Source organism: Nicotiana attenuata, chromosome 6, assembly GCF_001879085.1.
Source record: "Nicotiana attenuata strain UT chromosome 6, NIATTr2, whole genome shotgun sequence".
NCBI classification, from domain to species: Eukaryota; Viridiplantae; Streptophyta; class Magnoliopsida; order Solanales; family Solanaceae; genus Nicotiana; species Nicotiana attenuata.
Genome location: NC_031994.1, coordinates 36362902 through 36372864, shown reverse-complemented (window position 1 = coordinate 36372864; position 9963 = coordinate 36362902). Strand labels below are relative to the sequence as shown.

Here is a 9963-nt window from a genome sequence, read left to right as displayed (position 1 = left end):
CTAAATCAACTTTGGCCATCCCCAAATGGATAAATGGCCCTCCAAAAGTCCACAATGACCTAATCATAGCACGTACTACCAGTTGTCTAACCTAGGCCACATCTTCACAGTCCACAACCACGAAACAATTTGCTTCTGAGGACTCCCAGTATCCAAATCCATACAACACACGAATCACCATAGCCGATCCCAACTCCACTAGTCGAATGGCAAGCACATCTCCCATACACAATCATCCCACGAGAATTACTTCCATAATGCTTCCGCGCCACATAGCAAAATTTGAACATCAGCAATCGAGCGAGTACCGCAGTACCATTGAAGCAACCGTAAGTCAAAACATAGTGCGCCTTCTGAAATGCACACCCTTCTCTGGCAATACCAAGTAGTTATAGCATTCATCTAAACATCGAAAACCGTCCATGTTGTCCAAAATTCACGACCTCCCATCCAAAACTGAATCGCCACCTTGTACATACAAATCTCAATCTCACACCATGTGCCGCCTGCATTGGGCCACCATATGCAAACACGAGAACCTCATTATCAACTCTGAGTCACCAGCTGAATACATACCCGATCAGTCAGAAACCTTCCATTTGATCTCATATAGGAGAAAATCACAATACACTACATGCTCCTCATGCCAATAGGAAATATCTATCTCAAATCGTGGTAGAAACCATCGAGAACTCTTCGAAACTCATTTGCACATAACCAAGCAATCATAACTGAATCTCTTTAACTCAACCAAGCCACACAGGTTGCCAAACTCAAGAGTATTGCCACAAGACACCTGTAAAGCCTCACCTCATCATAAGAACCAAATGAACCGAGCATACCATTACCATACTGATCCAACCTACTACCAAGTTATCCTACTTCCTCCGAGTTCCTCCCGAATTACCCTCAACTTGACACTTCTCCTTGCCAGAACACCACGATCTTTACCCAAAGCTCACCACAAGAGATCCTAGAATAAAACCACACCTACCTAAGGCCCATAAGCCATTGTATTCCCTCTTGAGCACCCCAAAAGTACCACAACCAAGACACCATCTCTGCAGAGACCTTATGTGAATCTAAAGTCGTTTTCTTCACCTTCCTGATACTGAAATGTATAATCCATAATGACATAGAAATTCCATGAGTCTCGATACCACCCAATATAAATCATAGATTTTAGCCATATACAAATCTTAAAAATTCCTAATTGCTACATATAACTCCTGAATCCATTAGAACCTTCTCGAGAGCCATCCACTCTGCTCAAATCTCAATTGCACCGCCCAAATGGGCCGAACGACCTATGCCCCAATAGCACGACGACATCCAAAGAAGTAATCCACACCTCTAAGCAACCGAGCAAATTCCTACCCCATGCACACTACATCCTTCACGAATAACAACTCAATCATTTCATGATTCCTACATACCCATAAAGTGTAATACATCATGCATCTAGAAAATTCCTTGCTTAAGTCATCCTCAAAACTAGCTTCCGCAAGTCATAACCGATCCACAAGTATGCCTCAAACCAAAACAAATACAACACATAAGCGTGCAATCAACTCGTCGATAGCAGATTCCCTCACTTGGCTCAAAGTCGTGGATCAAAACACTCGATAACTCACAATGCCCATACTTTATTACAGCCATAATACCGCAGTGAGATTAAACTAAATCTTTCATAAACCCACGTAACAAAAACCACATAATACCTCAAATAATCTGCTAAGCTCACATTCGTTCCCGCAACGGCCAGGTCAACTATTACAACCGATCTAAACTCAAATCGCACAAACATAACCCACTGGCAGAGAAAAAATCCTCAACATAACATCACAAGGATCACACATCCGTATATTACCCTGAAGGTTATAACCCACATACTTAGCCTCATACTGACATCTCTCTATACCCTTTCATAGCCACAACTACTACGTAATTACTTAATCTTCCCAAGTCTGAACTCATCAACAAGACACGAGAATCTAATTCATTCCACAATTAAACAACATGAAAGACCCTCTAATATACTCATAACTCGAGACTATACGTCACATCAAGACAGAAGTCAAGTACCCAATAGTCCTTCTTACGTCTCAAGCAAACTCTTCTCGTCACATTCAAACCATCTGAACACTTCCCGCAGTCACTTCCTACAAATCATATAGCCATCCAACCATTCATAGAGCCACAAATTCCACTCATAGGGACACTACCGGACTTATAAGTTCAAATTCACATGCTCACACAACTGAAATCCCCATGCTCAAGCTACAATCAAAACTCGACCTCATGTCCTCCAGACTGGCTCATCATCAGCACACAGAAATCACATCTCGCACCTTATCCATGGAATTCACAAGTCGTTGATGCACAGATACCGAGCGCTCACATGCACATACGAGTGCGTGGAAGAAATTCAAAGAGTTACGCTCCAAGCTGAATATGTGCCGCACGATAAGGAAAGAAAGATGGGAAGTTCATCCTAAATGCCCTGTAGCCTCTCGAAGATAGGTATGGACGTCATCATACCGATCTGCAAGACCCTACTAGATACTTCCTCATGACTCGTAGAACCTATGAACCTAGAGCTCTGCTACCAACTTGTCATGACCCAAAATCTAACTATTCGTGATGGCACCTAACCCAACTCGCTAGATAAGCCAATTAAACTCTATCCAATTTAATGAGATTTATTCAAACAAATAAATGATAAATAACTGAGCCTTTATACATTTTCCAAGGACTGGTAGTACAAATTATGAGCTTCTAAGATTTAGAATTTACAAAGCCAATATGAAATAAAAATACATCATCTGTTGAAATAGACATGAACAGATTAAAATTCTAAAGCTACCAAGATCAAGAGGCAGTTATGAACAGAACGCAGGTATGTCTTTATGTCCATCTCCCATCCAACATCTGCACGCAAGGTGCAGAAGTGTAGTATGAGTACAACTGATCACTTTGGAGGACAAGCATTGGAAGATATCTACGTAAGATTAACAATCTATTAGTCTTCAGTAGTAGATTGATAGTTGAAACTAAAATAAAAAATACAAACAGAAAGCAAATACATTAAAGTGGTACATGATTGTTTACCTTGTATATTTCATGATTAAGAACTTTATCTCATAAAACATTAACTTTCAAATTCATGAGTTTTACTATAGTCTTTTCTTGTTAGTCTCAACATAATTGTATATTACTGGTTAGAAGCTGATACAAAAGTTAATTAAATAAATAAATGATCTGCATATGTAAAAATTGCTTTATCAATTCATTGTATTTGTATGATTTATTTACATTTTGTGTTAGAGCTGTAACACAAAAAAAAATATTCTTTTTCTTTTTCTTACATCAGATGAAGGTGAAGATCCAAATATATACACTATTAATTAAACTGCATTACAATAGTTGGTGGATTTTTGATCCTGAGATGAATTACACTGGTGGACAAATAGACTACTATGCCTATTGCAACGGTGGAGAAAATTCTATTATTCACATAGAGACGATGAAAAAGTTGAATGTCAATGATAGAAAAGTAAAATTTTGGTTCAAGTTTGGACCTGATCTCACAATGATAAGACTTTTATCAACTAATTTAGATATCTATAATCTTATCTACGATGCATCTGATGGTAAAGAGGTGGAGATACATGTTGAACACACAAATGAGGACCAATTGAACTACGATGCGGCTGATCTTGAGGGAGGTCAATTACAGGGTGAACAAAGCTTGGTTGATGTGGATGTAATAGAGAAGATAGTGACAGTGATGCGAATGTGAATCATTCCATAATAGTGGTTATTCCTCGGAAGAAGATGATGTAATCTTTAATAAAACCATCGACTCTACTATAGAGTGGGTTGGCATTAATGGGAAAAACAAAGAGATCCAAGTTAAAGGAACGAGTTTGGGGTTGCCTCAAGTATGCTGGCTATGTTTCCTAGTGACACCCAAGAACATGATTGTGATGCATCAGATGAGGAATTGATGAGCTTGCGTGGAGATTCTGATGATGAAAATCCTAAATAAATCAATTGGTTTTAATCCAAAAAGGAATTTGGACGATTCAATATTTTAATTTGCGCCAAATATGATTTTTAGTAATAGTAAAGAGTTAACATAGGCAGTTGAAGTACATGCTGTAATTGAAAAAAAGGACATTAAGAGGTCGAGGGCACGTTGTAAGGTACCAAGCTGCAAATGGCTCATATTCGCATCAAAGGCTAATGAACATGAACCTTTCAAGATCAAGACAATTGGCCCAGATCATTTCTGTGGCAATCAAAGAGATAACAAAACTATTGACACTAGATTTTTGGCAAAGAAGTATGTCAAAGATTTTAGAATTAATCCAAGTTGGGGTGTCAAATAATTTCAAGCTCATGTGATAAGGACTCACAATTGTGAACTTTCTAGGGATCAATCTTATAGGCAAAGAGGAAGGCAATAAATTTGATTACAAGGGCCAGAGACTACAGGTATACTATGGGACTAATATGCTTAGCTGAGGAGGAGTAATCCAGGGACTAAAGGTATTTTGAAGTTGGATGATAATCCAAATACGATGGTCTATGGTAGAAAAAGAATTTTAAGACTATATATTTTTTTTGCAGCTTGTAAACAAGGGTTCTGAGCGGGATGTCGACCCATAATAGGGGTGGATGGATGCCATTTGAAAGGGAACCAGAAGGGAGGGCAGCTATTGACAATGGTAGATATTGATAGAAACAACATGTATCTTATTGCATTCGCAATAGTAGAAGGTAAACTGAAAGAAACATGGAGTTGGTTTCTTACACTTCTCGATGAGGATCTAAGAATATCACAAAATCCTTTTGCATGGACTTTCATTTCTGATAAGCAAAAGGGTCTAATTCCAGTATTCGATGAGACAATTCCATATGTTGCACACAGGTTTTGTGTGAGGCATCTACACAACAATTTCAAGTCTGATCGTTTTGGAGGACAAGCATTGGAAGATATATTATGGAAAGCTGCCAGGGCAATAATAGAACCTAAATTCTCCAAGCTCCTAATTGGTTAATTGACAAGCCCCTCATTCACTGGTCAAGGGCTTTTTCTCTTCTTTCACAAAGTGTGATATGTTACTGAATAATATGTGTGAGTCATTCAACAATGTGATTCTTCATGCAAGAGAAAAGCATATTTTGACGATGCTTGAATCAATTAGAATATATATATATATGATGTCATGACTTCAAAAGTACAGAGATAACCTGATGAAGTATTGTCAGAAAATCTGTCCCGAAAATCTTATTAAAGCTAGAGCAAACTAAGGTTAAGGCAAATGAATGTATTGCCAATCTGACCAATTCCATTATCAAATTGAGGACATTCATCTTAGACTATTCTCTATTGATCTTAAGGAGAAAACTTGTTCTTGTCAGAGATGGAAATTAACAGGGATACCCTGTGATCATACTTGTTTACCTTGAAAATGGCAATCACAATTAGATTTGATTATGTGATTCTAAAAATTCGTTATCTATTTTTATGCTAGTTGTTAGATAATAGATGCTAAGTGATAGATTAGAAAGTAAGATAAGAGCTTGAAGATAGTATAATAACCAAACCGAATGACTGGAAATCGGGGCCTCAAGCTGGCATATACGGGGCCTCGAGGTCGAGTTGGATGTTCAGCCAAGGGCAATCGATGAAGGACTAACGATTATGAGAGCTTCGATAGAGGCTCTTTATGATCAATAATGAAAAATAAATTAAGAACAATTAATGAAATGTAATAAATGCAAGTAAAATAATGAATATAGGCAATAGAACCAAATAAAGAGTATGTTTAACTTAGAGAGCAGAGAATGTTCTTGTTCTTGTATTGAATGTTGTGTTATATATTCTCCCTTACAAAATGACAAGGATCCCCTTTATATAGGAAGGGAAATCTCAATATAGTACATGAGTAATTATTATAAAGAAATATAGCTGGCACAACTATTTACTAGTCTGGTACAGACTAGTGTTTCTCTTGCAGGTATTGTCAGTTCTGGTCATGTGCCTTGGGAACTTCCCGCTCTCCCATGATAATCATCGATTTGTACTGCCTCGAGGTCGACCGTTAGGAACCCTCGGGGTCGAACCTCGAGCCATACCTCGAGCCTTTGGAGATGCGCTTGCGAAACGCTACAATGGCCATAAAATCGGGCCTCCTAATTTTTACCATATACAGATAGTCCCCGCGTTTCTTAGAATGAAAATGATAAGAAAAGGTCCCGATTCTTGACTTTCTTGAACATCTCGTGATGGCGTCATCCTTGTGACGTCAGTGCTCCAAGCGACTGGAAACATCCTTGATGTTTTATACTTCTATACCACAGAAGAGGGGGGAGGGGTGATTTGTGTGGTACCCAATTTTCGCTTAACTTGATTATAGAAGGACCTGGTTCTTCTATGTGTTCCAACTACTGCTGTTGCGAAATAATAAATACAGAAAATAAAGAACACAGAGATTTTACGTGGAAAATACCTTGCTCAAAAGGTAAAAAAACCACGACCTACCTTCTAGTAGGATTTTCCCAAACTCCACTAAAATCACTGAGCCAAAACTGCATTTACAAAAACTCTTTTGTAAACCTAGAATTAACTCTAATTCCGTTGTGGCACACAGCCTCAACTGTTGCGACAACTTCAAGTTAACTCTAACTTGAAAACTCTAAGTACCTAATACCATTGCTTCTATAAAAGCTGAAAGGTACAATGTAAAATCACCTACTATAATTGAACTAGAATAAAAGATAGACACTTGGAACTGGTTCTTCTATCTGGTTCAAGTAGCTTCAGGATTACACGCTTGAATCACACATAAATTGCTTGCAAAATTGCCTTGCTATTTTTCTCTCAATTCACGTTTAACTTTTGTTTGTGTGCATTACCTGTAAAAGAGAACAACACTGATATTTAAGGAGTTAGTAATTAGAGATTTACTAGGATACAGATGCTACTCTCCCATGGTGGAAGAGTTCTAGTTGATCTTATACTCTAACTCTATTCTTTTCCTAAACCGTGTTCTCTTTGTGTAAGGAGTCTTTCTCCTTATCCAATATGCAACCTTTTCGATCATGATCAGGAGATATTACTTCTGATAAGTTATGTTTATCTCTTTCACGTGCATCTCACATGTTTGGGTTGATCACAACTGTGCTTCATAAGATGGACCTGGTCCATGTTTGAGTACCTTTGTCAGTCTTCAAAACTTCATCTTTACTTGGGCCAACAAATTCCTCCTTTTTGATGATGACAAACGCTGTGCTTTTCACTCACTTAGGACCTGTCAGAACTCAGCTTATTCATCAATACAAATTTAGAAAAATTCACATCATCAAGGACCAGGTTAATTAGGTTATAAACATCACTTATTCAGAATATGTAAACACAATATCTCTTCCCCCTTTTGGCGTCATCGAAAAGTTGCATAAACAAAGTGTGAGTCCTAGAATGTTAACAATTACTCATGGCCACTGGGGCAACTGCAAGTGCAATCATGGATCAATCATCAGTAATCAGGCCAACATATTTAAACTATCAAGGAAATATTAACAGTCAACTAGAGCAAAAATAGTAGATATCATTGATAGAAGATATGTTGCTACCTCAATCCACAAAAGGAAAGCAAAAATGTTCAAAACATGAGCAAAAAGGAAGAGAAATCCCTAATCTGGGTCACTGGTAGTACTAGATAGGTTAAGGAGATAAAGGCTAGAATTCCTAAGGCTTGGGGGAGCTAGAGGGTTGGTTATGGGCTTGGAGAAGATTCAGCCTATTGTGAAGAATCCCACCATTCTTCTCTTTTTCCTTGGTAAGCTTAGTTATGAGAGCATCCCTCTCAGATTCAACCTCTGCTAAGCGAGCCTTCAGCCTAGCTATCTCAGCATCCTTGGCCTCACTTTCCTGAACTAGAGCCCTAACTTTACTGTTGATAGGTGTCTTCTTGGATGAACCAGGTTTATTTGGAATGGCACTAACTAGATAGTCACAAGCAATCAGAGTACTAATGTAAAAATAGTCCTTGCTTGTGGCCATTTCGCACTTCTTTAGAGGCACATTGCACCAATCCAGAACAGTAGTCAGAATAAATCCATAGGGGGTGGCATGGGCCTTGGAGCCATTGATAACCCTGTCCAGTTACTTGATGATGAATGCAGGCCAGTTGATTTGCCTTCCACTTTCAAGGCACTCCATCAGAACTAAGTTTATATAGTTAGCAATGTGTCTTCTTTCCTGTCTGGGCAGTAGGCACTTGTTGACAAACTTAAAGAGAACTTTGTGTTGTGGCTTCATTTCACTCTTGTGCACAAACTCGGCCTCATTCACTTCTTCAACATCACAGAATCTCCTAGTGATTTCAAGGGCAGGAGGAAGGGAATCCAGACTTGGCCATCTTTGCCTAGTGTAGTTATCATATCCCTCAGCTGGGATGTCAAGAATCTCTCCCAGCTTCTCTGCATCATGGGGCAGTTGAACTCCTTTCACTTGGCTGGTGACTCTGCCATCCTTGACTTCTGCGTTTGCCATGAATTCAATGATCTCATTCCTAGCCAGCCTTCCATCCATCTGAAGGACCATGTCCTTCCAGCCCTGAACAGCTAGTGCATCAACCAAACAAACCATTCCTGGTTCCACCAAATCTTTCAGCAATCTTCCCTTCAAAAATTTTCTTTTGCCAAACATGGCCAGCTTGTCTTGCTCACCATCAGACTCACTCTCTTCTTCACCACTCCATTCCTCATCATCAGAAATTCTATCTTGTTTGTTTTTCACTGTAGACCTTGTCCTCTTGGCCAATGAAGGTTCGGCAGCCTTAGACACAGATGAAGACTTCTTGGAAGAAGTCTTGATCTTTTTGGGTTGGGGGGTCTGAACCTCCATTGTTGCATGTTCCTCCTGATGGACCTGTTCCATCTCCTCAACATCAACAGCTTCAGAGGACTCTGTAACCTTACCTTTTCCTTTATCTATCCTCTTCTTCTTGATTTCAGCCAAAGCCTTTTGTAATTCACTCTCACTCTGTTTCACCCTACTTCTTGTAGCTCTTCCCTTTGGCAAGGGAATTTCAATAGTTGTTGGGGAGTAAGCCTTTATTTTCTTGGAAGGTTTTGCAGTGCTGGGGCCTTTTGGTGTTGGAGGTCTCCTTTTCTTTGGATCATAACTAGCACCTACTTTCTTCAGAAGGTTTGCTAGGGTTTCCTCAATAGATGAACCAGGTTCATCTGCCTGTTAACTTAGATTAACCAACCCTTCAGCAACCTCCCCTGAACCACTTCCACCTGACTTCTTGCCACATTCTTCTATAGTTGCATGATCAACCCCACTGATAGCTGGGACCATCAATTCAGAAGTGGGTGAAGAACCAGCCACTTCCTTCCCTTTTCCCCTCACATTACTATGCACACCCTCACTCTCCTTTTCTTTTTCACCTTTATTTTTACCACATCTCCTTCTTAACTCAGGAAATTTCACATTCCTAATAGACCCAACCAGAACAAACCTATTGTCTACATTATCAACCAAAATAGAACGTACCTCAGAAGCGGAGTTTTGAGCCTTCTCGGAGTCAGAAGACCCAGCTCCTTCCCCCTCACTCGCAGATTTGAAAGAATCGTCTGAGTTCTCAGAGTCTTGGGCTTGGCTTGACTTCAATTTCTTTAAAAGAGCACCAGTTGCCACCGTTTTATGAGCAAGCATTTTTACTCGCCTTCTCCTAGGTTGAGGGGTTGTGCTGGGAGGAGGAGGTGTGGATGAATCAGAGGGAGTAGGTTGTGGAGGAGTGTCAGGGTTATCTTGAGGGTTTGACATTGTAACTGATTTCTTGAGAGAGTTTGTGAGTTAGGCTTTTGGAAGAGAGAACAATTGAGAGTGAAATGGATTTTTGACGGTTTGAGTAGTGAGGTTGGCAGAGGGTAATGATGAGT

The 9963-nt window shown here is 39.4% G+C and overlaps 1 pseudogene; it reads left to right on the top strand.

The window, feature by feature from the left end:
- LOC109227772 overlaps nt 3947-9963 on the top strand; it is a 30346-nt pseudogene continuing 24329 nt past the window's right edge.